Source organism: Perca fluviatilis, chromosome 2 (genome assembly GCF_010015445.1).
Source record: "Perca fluviatilis chromosome 2, GENO_Pfluv_1.0, whole genome shotgun sequence".
In the NCBI taxonomy this organism is placed as follows: Eukaryota; Metazoa; Chordata; class Actinopteri; order Perciformes; family Percidae; genus Perca; species Perca fluviatilis.
In genome coordinates this window covers 21,937,669-21,957,227 of record NC_053113.1, presented here as the reverse complement: position 1 = coordinate 21,957,227, position 19,559 = coordinate 21,937,669, and the positions used below count along the sequence as shown (strand labels likewise).

Below are 19,559 nucleotides of genomic sequence, written 5' to 3'. Positions count from 1 at the left end.
TCAAAAATTAGGATGTCTCAACGACCTTAAAGGGCCATTTTTCAAAATTAAGCAATAGCTCAAGGCAGACCGTGGCGTGTTGTGATTAAACCACATGGAGCTTTGTTAATCACAACATATAAAACATCAAGTATGGCAATATGAAAGTTACAGTCACATACAAATTTAATGTTTTTTTATTAATAGATAATAATGTTTACAATAAAATAGGCCCTCGTGGGCTGGCCGTCTGCACATACCGAGGCGATTGCTATGGAACAGAGGTAACCTTAGCCTACACTAGCAGCTAGCATAGGCTATTTATTTTATTTAATGCTAAAGAGTTAGTTCAGGTTCACTAAAGTCAAACATAATACAAACAAGAGAGCACAGACGCAGAGTGGTACTTATAGGAGTTGTGGCATGTGGTTATTCAAATAAATAATTAGGCATATTATAATAATAAATATAATGGATGAAAATCAATTTGAGGCTGCCTCGTTGTTGTAGTCGAGAATAATGTGTTGCACTGACAAACTAATTCAACTAATTAGTGGGCAGAGGGGGAACTGATGACATACTGTACAATGGTAATCTGAAAATCTTGAGCAGAGTTGGCAATTATTTTGCTTTTCAAAATGTGAACAAACGAGTCTAAAGTTCTTGAAATTAAAACCGGCATACAACTATCACAGATCTTCATGTGACAAAAAAAAAAAAAAAAAACTTGTGTTGGAGAAAGCATTTATGTCTGCCATGTTTGTTGCTATGCTACTATTTATATTCTATGTTTGGGTTCAACGAAAGGTTGCCTTCACACTAGTTTTGTGTAACTTCTCCCATCAATCCAATTCACACCTGCCATGGAGCGTGTTTCTTCAAAATTTGATGCTCTCCTCATGAAACAACTGCATGCTTTGAGTCAAGCTACTAATAGCAATGCAGGGAAGGCAGCTACTGTATACTTTGGTTGGCTGTGAGAGGAAAGACAGTTATGTTGTTTACGATCACGTCATTTTCTTAGGTATACATTATATCATGCTAACTGGATTTTTAACATGCTAGTTAAATTAACATTGGTAATAATTTATGAAGTCATTAGTAATCAAAGAGTGTCTGAAGTGTGATTAACAGATGTAAACCATTACAGAACATATCAACCTATAATCTGCCAGATTTCCACTATTCGCAGAGCACAAGACCAGTTATTCCAATCACTACAAACGATGTTTGAAAAAAAAAGAGAGTGTGGCAGTAAGTGCTGTTACGCATGCTTGATTTAGATGATGAGGATGGCTGTTTCATTTTCAGGAAAACTTGAATAACCCATTAGCTGTGAGCATTGGTCCTGATTGATGGCTCCAGTCCATGCCTGGATCAGGCTGCCTCAGCAATGATGAAAGATTTAAGAGCACCAACCTTCAGGCAGGTTCTTTTCTGCTGATAACCGTGGGGGATAGCCTAGCGCAGTCTGCCCTTAACTTATCCTGACTAATTTATAGTCCGGCTCACCCAGGGCACATTTGCAATGCTGGACCTGGGAGCACGACGCAGCCTCTTACAGCTGGCTGAGCAGACTGAAGGAGCTCCGCCAGGATTGCAGAGGCTGCCACTGCGACGTGGACCTGCCATGTTGGGTCAGCGCAGTTCAGCTCTGATCACGATAGAGTCGTGGGAGATGTCATTTTGGGGAGACTATGGAGAGCTGGGTTAACAGCACTGTCTCGTTGCTCCTCATTATGACTGCTAGAAATAGTCATTTCTACACTTTCGTTTTTGTATGATTAAACAAATTGTATGTAATGTGTTAATTAGGTTTAATTGTTTTGCAAGGTTTTGCTAGCTAGCTGTCTTTATGCTAAAGTAAGCTAACTGGCCACGGGCATTAGTTTTTTATTTATTGCAAAGAGAGGAGATCAATTTTTCTATCTACTGTAGCTCTCCACCATAAAGCAAATATGCATATTTGCCAAAATATCAAATGTATTACCTTGCTGACCTTATAATTAATAAATGAGAATAAATGATTCTCATAAACAAAACTGACCAAAACTTTATATGAATAATTTGCCCTGCAGCAAAAATGGAATTAATAACATAATCATGGTTCATAACCATGGTTCATGGTACATGGTTCACTGCAGCCGTTAGAGGTTAGGTTGTACAGTACTGTGAATTAGAAAATTTGTGCGCCATCAACATGACAAACAATATCAATCATAAAGTATAGGCAAATGACACAAAATCAACACTTTACAGCCTCTTATTCATGAATGTGGACTTCAACAGTTCCCAACAATAAAAGGAAAAGCATAGTGTTTATCTCGTTAAAATTGGTTTCTGTGTACAGGGCATTGACTTCCACCACATGTGAATGTACAGGCTTATTGTGCCTCAGCAGCATAAGGTCAAAGGTTGACAGAGGGAGCTCCCAGATTCATTAGCTAATTAAAGGCTGCATCCCGTGTGGGGCTTAGATGTTCGACTCTCTACTGCACTCTCGCTCTCAGACTTCAACATGCTATCTCTGTTGAGCTCTGAGTTCCTTAATGAGAGTTAGACCATGGATTTCTCCGATAAAAGATTCCCCAGTGTCAAAGTCCCACAATTAAATGCCCTTGTGGAGGGAAAATAATATAATTATGAATCTGATAATCGCTAATTAAACCTAAGGGATTTGATCCAATGCAATGACAGTATAGCCAAGAGTTGTGTTAAGAGTTTTTTTTATGAAAACTCACTGCTTGTTTGACAATAAATCAGAATCGTCGGGCATCTGATGAATCTTTTTCAAAATCAAACAAACTGAATTTTATCAATAAGAAATGTTCAATACTTGGAAAAATGACATGGGAACAACAGCAGCCTCAGGTGAAGAAACCGGAAACCAGTGGGGAAAATGTGTGTGGAGTTCCGTGACCAACATGAGACAACTGGGTGGCCCTACCGTGTCATAAGTGTGTAGCAGTGTAGTGTAGCTGCATTTGTGAATTTAAATCATGGAAGTGCTAGAGGACCGCATGCATACTCAGCGAAACCTTCCCCAGGATAGGAGATTTTGAGGATATGTCTGATGCAGAGGCAGAGGAACTTGGCACATAACAATGTGACACAGCTGCCAGTTTGCTCATATCCATCTCTGGTGTTTTCTTAATTATATAATTAGTCAGGGTGTTAGTATATGTGATTTACCTCTATGACATGCTGTCATTAACTTTGAACCTGCCAGAACCTGCCCCCCCCCAGGAGAAAGCTAATTTGTGGAGGAGACTAATTTTAATAGCTTTGGTAATTAGTGGATGCAACATTATTATTATTTTCCATGCTTGATGCATGTGTGAGTCATTCCATTTGCTAATGCCCTACGCAGTGTATTTTATGAACACAATGATATACTAGAAGCCTTAAATACTTTATGTGTCACAGATGATGTCTTTGCACTCATGTGTTGACACATTAAGGGCTGGAGTCCAAAAACTGAAAATCATATGTTAGTGTTTCCTACTATTACCAAAATAAATAAAAAACTGATCTTACTAGTGCACATGTATCTCATTGTAGTGTATATTAAAATCATTATTTGCAGCAGTCTTAACAAGCTAGTCTTTCCACATTATTATTCAAATTCTATATTAAAAACAGTTTAGCACTTATGCACGACTTTTACACAAATGGTATTTCTTGAATACCACCATAAAAGCACTGACATTTAAAGATCTCGGTAAAATGTCAAATAAGTGATGATGTCGAATGCAGGCCTAATGAAATAGCAAGTCAGCCTAGCTTCCAGCTCAATGTAAAAACAAGGCACCTTTGACATTTCAACCCGAGCCTTGATAATCCTCTTTTTGCTGGGCTCTCAAATTGTTGCTTATCACTTACTATTATTATTTGTCCTTTGCTTGTATGCGGCTATGCACAGTCACATTCAAAGAGCACCCGGGGGCACAGAAAGATGACACCGACAGAACAGTGTTGACACAGCGACTGTGTGTCTGCTGATGCTACATTACAGAGGTGTCACTGACTCAACGGAGCAATGACTTTGCTGAGATAAAGAGCACAGTGGTGACTGACGGCAACGCTGTCACCAAATCCATTGGCAGTTTTCAGCTTCATGGATGCTGTGCAAGCATCAGTGAAAACAACAGTACTGTGTCATAGTGATAATGATAATAATAATAATAATAAAGATCATGACTTAATACACCAAAATCAAATCTCAAATGTAACCTTAATTCATTGCCAGACCAAACCATGTTCTTATCTAACAAGAGAACAGTGAGGCTCATTGCGAGGCTTTACTTGAGCTAACAATTACCATGTTAACATGCTTAGATTGCTTTTTTATAATTGATGTTAAAGGAATAAGTTTGACATGGGAAATATGCTTATTTGCTTTCCAGATTTAGATGTGAAGGTTGAAACTGCCCTTATGTCTGTACAGTATGAAGCCTCTGTCCGGAGCTGATAAGCTTAGTTTAGCACAGAGTGCAGGAGATACAGCTAGCCTGTTTCCGCCAAAGAAGTGTAGAAAGGACAAGCTTTGGTTTTAGGGGAGGTTACAGCCAGCAGAGACTCCAGAGAGTCATTGTGCTGGACCAAGAAATAGTACTGCAACAATTTTTATACTGTGGTTGTTGTGTCAATTACTGAGCTACAGAGGTGCTGGTAGGCAGATTTTTCTTTCCTTTGGACAGAGCTACCTGGCTAGCTATTTCCCCCTGTTGCTTGAATTCGTAAGCTGATTGGCTGCTGGCTGTAGTAGCCTAATATTTACCAGACAGGCATAAAGGTGGTATCAATCTTTTATCACACTCTTGGCAAGAAAGCAAATAGTATAGTATTTCCAAAAATGTTAAACCATTCCTTCAAAATTTCTTAAATTAGCAACTTTTATCAAGCGGGATTCAGCATATTTCATATTTTTTGGTTTTATTTATTTTTTTGTCAACAGTATTTGAACCAGCGATGTACCGTGTATCTCAACCATATGTTTTAGATTGTTATTTTCCATCAACTACAACACACACACACACACACACACACACACACACACACACACACACACACACACACACACACACACACACACACACACACACACACACACACACACACACACACACCACTAACATAGTCACACACCAAAGCCAGCATGACTTTCCTCCTGCCTAATGGTGGTCAATAGCCTATAGGCTGAGGGGGAAACCCTAATCCATTCGCCACTACTGAACCATATGACCCAGTATCTATAATGAACCCCCTTCGGGGCTGAGGCATTATATCTGGAAATGTCTCCAATTAGGCCATCTAGCTATAAAGTCCAGGGAGTATTGGGCAATAGCAAAATTAGAAGGGGGGTTGTGGATGGGACTGAGCTACAATCAGGTGTTATCAGAGCTGCATTCAATAACTCTGTTCTTAGCATGTGTATTCTTGTGCTGCTTAAAGTCTGCTGATTGCACAAATCAAGGCTATTTTTCCTCCAGCTTACTATAAAGACCCATATCATTGCACACTGAATCCTCTAAACAGCAGCTCATGTTAAAGCAGATTGATACAAATTCTGTTTTTATGGTCATCGGCTTAGATTACTTGAGGCCGAAGCATGATTTTACATTTGCATAACATCTCAATCTGACTGCAGATCATCCTATTTATCATATTTTCAGCCTTGTATCACTTCCACTGTACTGAAATGCAGATCTTAAGTAGATTTCTTGGTGGGTGACTAAAGAAACATGACATGTTTTTTATGACACCTTGGAGGTGAGACGTCATCATGAGTTTGATGAATGTATCCCTAAAGTTTGACTGACCCCTCTGGGCCTTTGACCTTTAATAGAGCTCAAGGATTTCTAGTTGGATGGATGGAGTATAGACATTAGGCAAGATGAAAGGTCATTGGCTTAATACAACCATTCATCTAGCTGCAATCATGTAATACTGTCACATTGTGTACTTGAATTATGTGCCTCATCATAGGCCTGACAGTATTTGACAATGTTTGGTTATATTTTCAATATGTTTCTGAATAGTTTGTTCAGTTGTAATTAGTGATCATTCTGTCAATTGCTTTATTATTATTATTATTATTATTATTATTATTATTATTATATATATATATATATATTATCACACAAAATATAGAAAACTGTTTTTGTTTACTCATGTTGTAAATGCATAGAAACCTATCATGTTTACTTTTCAGGCGCTGTTAGTCTTTATTACAAAATGTCTTAGAATCAATGTGTTTGCAGCGATGAAAAAAAATCTTAAATGTGATAAATCATTCTAGGATCAGATTCAAAATTGTAGCGACAGCTTTTCAACAAAAAGCATTGTGTCCTCATTTAGAGATGTGCAGAGCAGATCTTAAATATACTTTTGAGTAGGATGTGCTTTCCTTGCCTGGCTCATGCTCAATTTATCTTGAGCATTTATAAATGCCAGTGGGCAGAGAAATGACCCTTTCTTTCTCTAATGCTGTTGCATTATGGAATAACTTCTGGTTGAGCATCACAGGATTTTCACTGGCTTATTATTGATTAGCCTCTTTGTCCAATTCAGACTGACACATTGGTTTTCATGCAGCTCTGAGTCAAGTCAAAACTCATACAGCACATCCCTTCTTTCAAATGGTAACCCTACATGAGGAAGCCGCTTCAAACAGCTTCACCCTGAATATTGCTTCAGTTCTACAGTATGTGTGTTTGCATGTGTGTTTGTCCGTGTCCATATCTTAACCACTATACAAACCAGATGAGTGTTTGTGTGTGTGTGTGTGTGTGTGTGTCAGTTTGTTCTGTCACGGTTGGCGAGCTCAGAACATTCCAATGTCGTTGTTCATTATCACCCTTTCTGCTTTGATTATGTTCTATGATAAAATCAGAGAACAACTTTTAATCTTCATCTATTCAATTGTTTCTTTGCTTGTGCATCCGCACACAATCTGCACACACTGACGTGTGAATTTGACAAAACTTGATAACAATGATGCATCTCAGGATTTCAGGAAAAATTTCTAAATGATAGTGATTTGTCCCAGCCGGAGGGATACAACCATTGGAGACCAAAACAAGTTGTTACTGATTGGCACTACACCTGCTGGATGACATTGTTCACTGTCGCCTGAAAATCAAGCAACTATGTTGCTATGATTTAGCATCACAAACCTTCCCCATAATTGTTGTTTTACTTGTTGTCTGGTGAGGCAGTACCGTCAGTGTTCTTTTATTTTGAACGATTAAAGCAGTGGTTCTCAAACTTTTTTCAATAATGAACCCCTTTTGAATTGTTTCTTTAAGCCAAGTACCCCCTGACCAGCGCTAGTCATTTTCGGTAGAAAAAAAAAAGTGTATATAAACAGGACCAGTACAGCGATGTCAGCGATATTTTTACTAACCAACAGCCTTGTAACTGAAAAAAATTAATTGCTAGTGATAAAAAAAAAACACCAAAACTGTAGAAAAGACAAAAAAATTGGAAAAATATGGTAGAAATAAGGAAGGAAGTAAGTCAAGAATAGGTCAAAAAGGTATGAAAAACTTCAAAAACAGTGACATAAGAAGAAAAAAGCGAGAAACTTGTAAAAAGTAGAAGGACAGTATAGGAAGGAAGGCAAGTTTAGGTCCAAAGAAGGCGACACAAATGTCACATTTTTGGTAGGAAAAAAAAAAGTCTACATAAAGAGGAACAACGTTCTGGACAACAGCCTTGTAACTATTAAACATTTTGTTAAATATCTCACGTACCCCCTGCAGTCCTCCAAAGTACCCCTAGGGGTACACGTACCCCCATTTGAGAAACACTGGATTAAAGGGCTCTCCCTCACTTGAGACAGTGACATGAACCTTCCCCCACTCCTGAATGAGGCTGTCCTCACCAGAAAAAAGTACAGTGTGTGTTTAGCATCGGACTTTGACACTGGAGAACAGGGTCTGGTTTCCCAAAGATAGACTTTGACTATGGCTATGGCTTAGATCTAACTAATAGTCAAAATATATAAATGCATAAATGCATCCCCTAGTAGTAGGACTAATTTGCCATGAATTCTTGGTACATTTAAAAAAAAAAACATGGCTGACCAAGCTACTGAGTCACAGCTTCTCAGCTGAAATGTTTCATTTCTTGAAAAAAATATAAAAAAGACACGCACATTCCCATGCCTAATAGGATGGGTGCTGGATCAAAGAAATATTAAAAAAGAAATCTGCACACCAAATCTAAGGAAGAGCCTGGTGCTCGAAACATTACACAGCATTAAAGTCCTTCTAATGGGAGCTCTTTGGTGTGCATATCTACTTGTTTCAATGATTTCTGGAAGGATTTAACAGTTACATGGACTGTGAAAATTCATCGGTGAGTGTAACAATACAAAAAACCTCCAGCACCACATCATCTCAGTGCAGAGCAGGCGTGTTGCAGAGCTGAGATGCTGTGGCTTCTTAATGTGGCAGGGCTCAATACTGCTAACCCATCAGTCAGGATCAGGATGGTTTCTTTGGGCAAACGAAAACCATGTCCTCACTGCCGTATATTTCCAACAGTTTACTGTGCTCTCTGTAAACTCTTTCCTCTCTCATTGCTTGCTCCACAACATGTCAGCAAACACAAATTATGAGCCATGTTTTGCTCTTTTGTCATTTGGTTCCACTGATCAGCAGGTGTCCCTGATTGTTACCATGGAAACATGGGTCTTAGTTCTGAGTTAGGCTGGGAGGTAGGGCCACCTTTGCCTCATTTACTTAGATGTGGTGCTTTTAGTCACAATGACCCCTACTCCTCTCAGTTAACTGATTGGTCAAACTTCCACCTACCGGTACAGTGTTTTTCACACTTAAATCTAACCTGATTTAAACAGTTTAACATTTAAACAGTGAGACTAACTCAGTGCAAAAAGCTCTGATAACATGGAATAAAAAATGCCTTGTTTTTTAAACAAAAACACTAAATATTGTACACAGCGGCCATATACTCGGCTAGAAAATAGAGCAATAAGATTGCCTCGAAAGGAGTTTGTTGGTGCTGAACAGCTGCAGGGCGAGACACTGTTAGTGTATCCCTGTTTGGTTCCCAATGGAGATGGTGCAACTCTGGGGGGTTGTGCTTTAGTAAAGACTGTAAAGTGCTGCTAGTTTAGACTGGCCAAGGGCTGTCTAATGACACACACAATCACACACACACACACTCACACACACACACTGATGTGGTCTGATGCGCTTTAGGGCGATTTATGTTCTTTAAATGCCTTTAGGATCTCCCGGTTTGTGTGTCGTAGCAAGTGAATGCGTTTATATCTGTGCTTGTGCTTTTCTGTGTGGACACATGGCTGCATGTTGTCTGTACGTGTGTGGGTTTCATCAGACAACTTAACGCCAACTTTCACAATTCCCCAGGACCTTGCTGAGTCTTAGAGCAGTCCTAGTTATCTAATCTTGCAGGAGCTAACTGTGTGCAGGTACCATACAGCGCTGCAGCCAGCTGGCTCATGGATAAATCCCAAATTGTCTGAGAGACTGAACCACTTATTTGGGTCATGTTGGTTTGGGTAGAATGGAGCTGTTCAAATGCTGAACTTCCAATGATATACTGTGCTCATTTTATCCTTTTGTGATAACATACTTGTTTTTCTCCACGATTTGGCATTCGGTTTGCATGCCTTCTGCATGTGGTGTGTTTGTTACAGTAACTGTGCCACACAACTCCTCTGCGAATGGTTTACTCTCCAAAACCAGGTTGCTGTGCACTGAATAATTCAATGTTCAAGAGGGAAATGTTAAGAAACAGTGTTCATGATAATATGAAATTGCAAAAAGTTGCATCATGCCACAACACTTTTTTTTTTTACTCCTTCTATCCTTACAATACAACATTATCTATGTCTGAGATATGTGTGTCCTTGCTACTGTCCTTTCAGCAGTTCTTACAGAAGATAACTAATTTCAACAATGTCTTAAAAGGAGTCATGGATTTCTTTACAAATAAGCAATTAGTGGGTGGTTTAATTAGTTAAAAGGTGGCTGCCTTAGTTAAACAAACATTTAGTGAAGACTTGTGGAATACAAGATAAACTAAAAAGCACAAAAACTCATTCACAAAGCATTTTGGGAGCCGCTTTTTCACCACAAGTTTTTAGGTCAGCCATATGTATGCTTGCTTGGCTTGTGAGAATTAATGCTTGACAAAACTGCCAAGGGGACAAATGTAATTGTGGTGTAGGTGAAAAAAGCAAGTAAACATAGATGCATTTAAGCACTTTCTAAAGCCACCAAATGTGCGTGTTATTATCTTTGAACTGCTTATTTTGTGTAAGTAATGACATACAATGATTGCACGTCATGCTTGAAATGTCATCATTAATCATAGAAAAATTCAGCAGCTAATGAAAATGAAATTGAAATGAGAAAACGTCCCCTGTAGGACTTCTGCTTAGCCGGTTTGTGTCATTACAGAAAAAAGAGCTTGTGCAACAAAGGGCAGAAGAAATGCTCACAGTAGATTTGGTGGAGCGACAATGATAAGCAGTGTCTTCCCTGTATAACAAGCTCACCCTACCACCGAGCTGAAATCTAGGCAGTTCATCTCGGAAGTTCAAGGATTGCATACTGTTTGCAGGCATAAGGAGAAAATGCAATGGGTGCTTTTTGAGAAAGGCGCATTCTCACTTAATAATTTATGTTCCAATTTTTTGTTCTACCAAAACCATGGTCTCTAGCGTGTTTATCATCCAGATCAAGTGAGAGATACAGGTCCCTGGAACCGAATGGAAAATGCACTTACTGTTAATAACAATGCCTGGAGGTTCTGCTGCCTTAGGCCAGGACAAGCATTACTGTAATGCATTCTTAACATACACTGGCCTTTTCTGTATATGCTGAGCTCTTTAGACACTGGTACACTGTACCTCTGTTTGGGAGATTAGTCTGAATGCTCCAGCTGTGATAAAGACTGAGGCAGATAAACACATAAAGAACACCCAATGTTGATTTTTGCATCTAACATAGAGTAGGCCTACAACATACTTTTCACATTGTACACCAGTGACTGCAGGAAAGTACACCCAAATCATCATTTCGTAAAATTTGCAGACGATACAGCAATTCTGATCCTTCTCCAGAAGGACATAAACCTTTCTGTGTACCACGATGAGATCGACACCTTTATCAAGTGGTGTGACACCAACCATTTTATCTTAAATGTCACAAAAACGCAGGAGATGGTCCTTGACCCAAGGGAAGTGATTGACCATGAGCCAGTCGTCATCAAAAATCAGGAAATCACCCAGGTATTGTCTTACAAATACTTAAATAGGTGTCCATATAGACAATTCTTTCTGATGAAAAACACACATTGACCACCTGCGCAATAGACTGCAGCAGAGATTATACTTTCTAAGGCGACTGAGACTGTATGGAGTAAGCAGCCAGCTCAAGCTCGTGTTCTACCGGCGATTCTGGAGAACATTATCAGATTTGGAATCACAGCATGGTTTGGCAACTTAACAGTGCAGCTAAAAGCAGGCTGGTCAGCACAAACAAGACAGCTATGAGGATAATAGGGAGGAAAGAGTACAAGCTCATACAGAGTCTGTACGAGTAAGCTGTTAGAAAACAAGCCCAAAGAATCACTGCAGACTCTACACCCTCTCTTTTCTGAACATGGACTCGAAGAAGATTCTGTGTGCCGAGATGTAAAACAAACAGACAAAATTGAGCGTTTATCCCAACGTCCATCAAGCTGCTGAACTTCAATAGTAAATCTTGGCACAGCAGAGCAGGGGTGCAATAAATACACCAGCACTTTTTGCACTTTGCACTTTAATTTTTACAGTTAATTCTTAGGATGTTGTGTTGTCTTTACTGTCATGTGTGTCCTCCTTTTGTGTCCTAGGACGCTTGTTGATCTTTCATCTTTGTTAGAATGTTTTTTTCTGTTACATGTTTATGTCGTGAAGCAATGGGTTGTAGCACTATGTCCAAGACATATTTCCCTCGGGGACAATAAAGTGTATTCTATAACATCTGACTTTTTCCAACAATATGTAAATGGTGCTGTATTACCTATAACTGCTGAAACTTTCCCATAACCATATGAGCCATGTGCTTAGAATTGTATAGAAAGTCTTAAATCACATGGATTATGATCTTAAACATTGTCAGGAGACAACCTATACTGTCAATAACAATGCCATTTTTCATCTAATTCATTGTTTGGTCAATAATACATAAAAAAAAAATAGTGAAAAAGCCCATCACAATTTTCATAGCCCGAGGTCTTTTTTTGTGTGACCAACAATTGAAAATCTAAATATATTCCATTTACAATATAATGTTATGACAAGGTAAAACAGTCAAAAGTATTAAAGTAGTTGCCCGTAAATTTTCTGTTGATCAACTGATCAAGTAATCACATCTTAATCATTACATCTTTAAATTCCAGTAAATTAGATTTTATTAAACTGTATTATATATATATTTTTTTTTTTACATGCATTGTATTATATATATATATATATATGTATTATTATATTTAGGCCTGTATTCATTCGTATGCTTATTTATTTCACAATGTCTCATTCATTGAATAACATTTGCACATTTTGGGTCTCCATATACAACACTTTGTAGATTTTAGATTACAGAATCTGAACACCTTACTCATCTTATAACATGAAGTGGAAAACCTGCACATTTAACATGCAGTAATTATTTTGAATACATGTTTATTTATCTGTGCAATCTTTAGCCAGAGTTGGCCAGAACAGAGAGAACAGAGGATTTATATTGTAAATGTGTCTGGTGGCCTCTCGGAGCTTTCTCTCATCCTCTGTGTCAAACTCTGTCATACCCACACACACAAGTTTATCTTCCATCCCTCCTTTACATTTTAGTGTCCTCCTCTTTCTCTACCTCATCTTCCCTCCCTCTCTCTCAGAGACAATTTCTTCCTGCCTCTTTTATTATTAACTTCCTCCTCTTCTTGACCCCATCTCCAACCTCCCTTCTTTCCCCCCTCTTCCTCCATTCATCTCTCTCTCTCTCTCTCTCTCTCTCTCTCTCTCTCTCTCTCTCTCTCTCTCCCTCTGTCGTTTTGACTGGCTCTCTCTGGAGGCGGATGTGTCTCTGTGGCCCTCTGCAGATCTGGAAAGGACATCCTCTCAGTTTAATTCAAGTCAACCCCGGTCTCCTGGTGCTCCAAGGCGCAGCATGTGTGACAGCTCTACAGAGACAGCCAGAAGGAACAGACAAGGCTCATCTGCATATACGTGTGAGTGTTAGTGTGTGTGTGTGTGTGTGTGTGTGTGTGTGTGTGTGTGTGTGTGTGTGTGTGTGTGTGTGTGTGTGTGAGAGTTAGAGAGGGACAGTGTGTTTCAGCCAGGCATCTTTCAACATTTCCCTGCAGACTGAAACCGTTACTTTCACCCTGGCAGCAATCAGAGCCATCTATAAATCTATGATGAGAGGGTGCTATGTTGATTAGTCAGTGCTAATTCAGCTCACACCAATTAAGAGGGTTGGATGTGCTATCTAAATTATTACATAACATATGATATCTGCTCTAAGCCTGTTGGAGAGACTGTAAATAAAACTATGATCTTAAAACTGTTATGGAATTGTGCCTTTTTTCACATGTAGGCAAACAGTTTGCCTAGCAGCCGCATATCGTGTTGCCGCCAGCAGGAATATTGCATGCAAGAACATTTTATTGCCATCCAATACATACTGTAATAAAGCCCAATAAAACAACACACACTATATCCTCAAATATGACCACGTAATTGAATCAATACCTATCTGCCAGTCTCAACAAAAACAAACACAAATGTAGGATTTATTACAGGGCTGTTCTATTGGATTGCATTAACCTGCAATGTATTGCTTGTATTTTGTCAATACTGTATACTCACAATGACAAAGCAAAAATGCTGATGTTCATGGTAACATTTTTAGTTAGTTAGTTTTTAGTTTAGTTACCATGACATGGTGCTCTTTGGATGCTTTTATATAGGCCTTAGTGGTCCCCTAATACTGTATCTGAAGTCTCTTTCCCGAAATTTAGCCTTGGTGCAGAATTACAGCCAAATTCTCTGGGTGGGCAAAGCAGAGTAAGGGGAGGTAACCTTGCTCCTTATGACCTCATAAGGAGCAAGATTCCAGATCGGCCCATCTGAGCTTTCATTTTCTCAAAGGCTTTACGCCTTTTGCCATTTTTAGCCACTGGGGGACCATAGGCAGGCTGGGGGAACACATATTAATGTTAAAAACCTCATAAAGTGAAATTTTCATGCCATGGGACCTTTAAGTTAGTAAGTTTTCCAAATATTCAGTCATAACTCAAAGACCAATAAAAATTGACCTGATGATGGCACTAGATGAAAAGCCATCAGGATACATCCGCTTTGAACCATCAATGTCTGTACAAACGTTTGTGCCGATCCATCACGTAGATGTTGAGATATTTCACGGGTTAAGTGATGTTGAACTACTGCTGGCGCCAGAGGAAAAGTCATTAGGATTCATCCTCTGTGGATCATAAATATCTGTACTAAATTCAATGTCTTGTTGTCAAGACATTCCACTAGAAGCAAAAAATATCAACCTCATGGTGGCGTTAGAGGAAAAGTCAGGAGGATTCATCTTCTGGTGATCCATGAATGTCTGTAGAAAGCGCTGCATGATTATGGTTTGTCAAAGCATATCCAAGAACTATATACTGTATATGATCTGCCTTTACGCAAGGCAAGTCAGCTTTATATATATATATATATATATATATATATATATATATATATATATATATATATATATATATATATATATATATATATATATATATATACAGTATCTCACAAAAGTGAGTACACCCCTCACATTTTAGTAAATTGCCGCTGGCAACAAAAGTGAGTACACCCCTATGTTAAATTCCCATAGAGGCAGGCAGATTTTTATTTTCAAAGGCCAGTTATTTCATGAATCCAGGATACTATGCATCCTGATAAAGTTCCCTCTGCCTTTGGAATTAAAATAGCCCCCCATCATCACATACCCTTCACCATACCTAGAGATTGACATGGGGTACTTTCCATAAAATCATCTCTCAATGCAAATCAAACTAGCTATTAGGCTAACTGACATAAACCCATGCCAATCTCAAGGTATGGTGAAGGGTATGTGATGATGTGGGTAGGGCTGGGCGATAAAATGATAACGATATGTATCGCGATAGACACGTAATCAATATCAATAGAAAATGCGTTCGATAAAACGTTCGATAACTTGTTTTTTATATATATTGTTTTTTTCTTCTTCGGAAGAAACCAGAAGTTGCAAAGCAAGTTTGGTTGCATGAACAAAGGCACTCACTCTCTGGTAACCTAGCAACGTAGGGAGTGACACTCTAACAGCCAATCATGTAACAGTATCATGTTTGGTTGCGCCACATCGCTGTCTCGTGTTGGATTCTACAATAACAGAACCGGCGGCGTGTAGCGATAAGTGGAAAGTGAGTGCCGCAGCGAGCGAGGAAATTGTTGATAAAACAGGAAAAGTCAGTATGGCAGTTTTGGGGATTTTATAAGTCTGACCGTCGTCCCCACCAACACTACCGCAAACTTGTTTTACCACCTTAGCCGCGCTCACACTTTGGAGCAAAGCCGTATTCGCTAGCAACGTCCAACATCTGCAGCTGCTACACCGCACAAGCAGCAGACCGCCATGGAGAGGTACTCTGCATCAGCGCCTTACTAAACGCTACAAAGAAATAACGGAGGCAGACGTGCTGAGCACTGTCCAGAAGCCAGGTTACCAACCTAGCACTAAACCTGCAGAAAATAGTTCTTCTCAGGTTTCTCTATGTTTATATTTAACACTTTGCACCATTTTATTACACCTTATTAAGCAGTTCTTACTTATTCTTTCTTCACTGTGATTTAGACTTAATTATTTGAGTGATTTCCATGGTTGTGTTGACATTTCTGCTTTTATAACTGAGGGGATTATAATCAGAGGAAGGTTAAGTTTAAAATAAAAATGTTTAAATTTAATATATTTTTCTCCTGGTCCTTATTTTAAATAGGTCATAAAAAATATCAATAATTATCGATATCGACCGATATGAAACACTTATATCGTGATACAGTTTTCAGCCATATCGCCCAGCCCTAGATGTGGGGCTGTTTAATTCCAAAGACCAAGGGAACTTTATCAGGATGCATAGTATCCTGGATACTATGCATCCTGATAAAGAGGTGATAGAGAGATGATTTTATGGAATCTACCCCATGTCAATCTCTAGGTATGGTGAAGGGCATGTGATGATGTGGGGCTATTTTAATTCCAAAGGCCAAGGGGACTTTATCAGGATACATAGTATTATACTGGAAAAAAAAAAATAAAAAAAAAAATTTTTTTTTGAATTGTTTTGACATTAATGGCTGTATGTTGAGTTATTTTGAGGGGACTGCACATTTACACTGTTATACAAGCTGTAAAGTTAATACTTTACATTGTAGCAAAGTGTCATTTCTTCAGTGTTGTCCCATTAAAAGATATAATGAAGTATTTACTAAAATGTGAGGGCTGTACTCACTTTTGTGAGATACTGTATATACACACACACACATATATTATATATATATATATATATATATATATATAGCACATTTCAGCAACAAGGCATTCAAACTAATTTATTAAAACAAAAGTATCATTTAAATTGTGCTGTTATGCTTTTTTTTATCATTGTCTGTGAGCAGTTGGTGTAACATAGCCTACAAAAGTTTAATAGTTGGTGCAGTGTGAAACATTGCTATCGACTGATGGTGTGATCCCAGGGCGTTTGTGGTTTATGTAAGTCATATAGATCTGTGTGCTAACCTGTCTTATTTTAGCTGAGTTTGTTTGCACTGGGCAAAAGGCAATATGAGAGTATAAGGTTTCAATTCATCTTACCTTAGGCTTGCCAATAAGAAATCATGATATTTTCTTTGGTGGTGAGAAGACAACAGAGCCTATAAGCGATGTAACAGCCAAGCCTCTCTCACTCCTTCTCTCTCCCTCACCTCATTATCTCATCATCTGCTGCCATTTGCCACTTTAAGATTATTTCCTCGGATTTGTCATCAGATGCATCAGCTCTTGAGCTCTTTTACACCTCCTCCCTTCCTGTCTTCCTCACCTCCCAACCTTCTCCCCCATGCTCCCATGCACTATGCCCACATATATATCAACCTCTAATAATATCAGAGGCCAGGGTATCGAATGATTATTTTGCCCCTGTCCCCCACTTAATTCCTCTACTGGATTTCCTAGTGAAAATGGAACATGAATTGGACAGGAAGCGAGACAGAAAGTAGGAAGACAGCCATGATAAAGTGAGACAGAGAGTGGGAGAGATAGTGGGTGGTGGTAGGCTGCTATCACCTGCATCCCTCTATACCTTTAACCACGTCCTTTGATGCTCAGAGAGATTCTATTTTAGCTGCCTTGTAGAAAAAAATAAATAAATAAGGAAGTGACAGTGAAAAAAAAACTGTATTTGAAAAACATATCTGGTTAAAAATGCACTGCACCTAACAAACGGATCAATATCTTGCAATGGTTCTTAGATGTAATACTGGTTATGAACTTGTATGTACTGTACTGGAACAAAAACATCAAATGCATGGGAATGTGTAGCACAGTCCTGGTCAGTTGTATGGACATTTGTTTCCCCATAACAATGAGAACAATAGGATACTCACAAGCAGTCCTCTGCCCGTCTGCAGTAAGCACAGGCCCCTCCTCCAGTGTATTCCTCTCCTCCTTGCGTCGTAGGATACTGCCACAACTCTTTGTCTCAAGCCTGCCTTTATTGTTGCTGTCTGGAGAGCAGAGATGTCTGCAGTTGCAGGTGGTGAAACGCAGTAGGAAGCTGTGTCACCGGTGCTATCCAAACTCTCCCAACAGTTTCACGTCCTCAGGGCTGGCCTCTGGAAAAACAAGAGCACGAGAGAGACGTGAGTAAGAATGGGCCCCCTCTTTCCAATACAATGATGGCCATTGAAGAAAGGGAATGAGCAGGATGGCAGCTGGCAGGAGACGCTGCCATACTATAACAGCCATTGGGTCATTCTCAGTGCCTCGGTGGCCGGGATTTCTGTTTGCATCTGGACAGCTGTCAGGAGAGTTAATCTTTGTGTGTGTGTGTGTATTCCTCTGAGGACTCTGATGAGGTACAGTTACAAGCTGCTTGATGTACTGGAAATTGATAAGATTTTAGTTTTTGCCTTCATGGGGTGCCTTTTAGGACTACACCCATGTAGCTGACTTCATTTCCGCATATGGGTATTTCAAATTTTTATCATACAGTCTGAAAACCAGTTGCATGGCCTTATATTTCTATTTTTTTCCCCATGGAATAAATTAGTTTCTTTGTCCTACGCGCTCAGAAAATGAAAACAGAACAGCAAAGAAATAAATTGCTGAAATATGGCCAGATGCATATCAAAACACAAATTTGACAATTTATTTAGCCCATCAGCTATTAATAGCCTCCTTCCTCTAAAGCATGGCCTCTGGGGAGCGTCATTTCAAAATGTTCATTTGGAAGAAATAAGACAACACGGCAGCTGCACTTCTCACTCACTCCACCACAATTCCTCTCCCCCAGCTACCGCTCTCCATTATTGATGAGACTTCCTCTGTCGGCCTCATCTGCAACAGTGTTGGTTGTCCTCGCCTGTGGGCAGCTGCTGTGGTTACAGAGGGGGACCAGCTGATGCCACGCAAGGAGAAACGAGACACATTACTCGCCTATTGACAAGAAGCAGTGTCGCAGGTTTGTTATTGGCCTGATATACATTCAATAGGGTTGTCATAAGGGAAGAAAGTAATTATCTCAAAACCATGGGGAATACCCCTTCTGTAGATCCAGCTGACTCGAGGATTCTCGACCTGAGCCACAGGATTTAAAACATACTCTGTGGAGCCACATTACTGGGGATGGAGGAATTAAGCTTTCTGAAGCACCAAATCACTGCGAAGCAATTGTGTTGAAGATGGTTCACTGTTTCGAAGCATTTGATACAGTCAAAAATGGCAACATCTGCTGGCCAAACCCTTATTATTGCATTGGTGGGGATGGACGAAATCTGAGACCATAAAGAAACAGTTGGTCAGAATACTAGTGACAGAGTCTACTGCTCTGTGTTCAAATACTGAGGCAGTTCACCTTATATCCTGTATTCACAACATAACAAGGCATCGTTTGGGGTGTTCTGTGAGTTTTGGTGTGGTGAAGCGAGGCATTAAAGCATCTATCAAAGCTCGATACTGTGTTGAGTAATCACTACAAAGTACAACAACAAAAGCACCAAGGTAGAAACATGGATGCAGAGCTAAATGACAAAAAACAAGCTACATTCGGCTAGCAGGGTTATAGCTTCCCATACAAGCAACATCTTCAGGCTAGTATGTCATTGCGATTTGTGATCATGCATTTCACTGCAACTGCTGCTGAAAGACTAAAAACCTACTGTCAGAATTCTCTGTAACGAAAACACATGTTCATAATAAGAGGGAATAAGAAAACGAAAG

The 19,559-nt window shown here is 39.3% G+C and overlaps 1 protein-coding gene across 4 annotated transcripts in view; it reads right to left on the bottom strand.

Moving 5' to 3' along the window:
• The window catches only part of b3gat1a (beta-1,3-glucuronyltransferase 1 (glucuronosyltransferase P) a), an 81,850-nt gene that overhangs the window by 24,916 nt on the left and 37,375 nt on the right, over positions 1-19,559 (bottom strand). For all 4 annotated transcript variants that reach the window (XM_039822319.1, XM_039822335.1, XM_039822327.1 and 1 more), the window contains exon 2: positions 17,726-17,953. The gene's annotated coding sequence lies outside the window, so the exon portion shown is untranslated. The remainder of the gene's footprint in view (positions 1-17,725; positions 17,954-19,559) is intronic.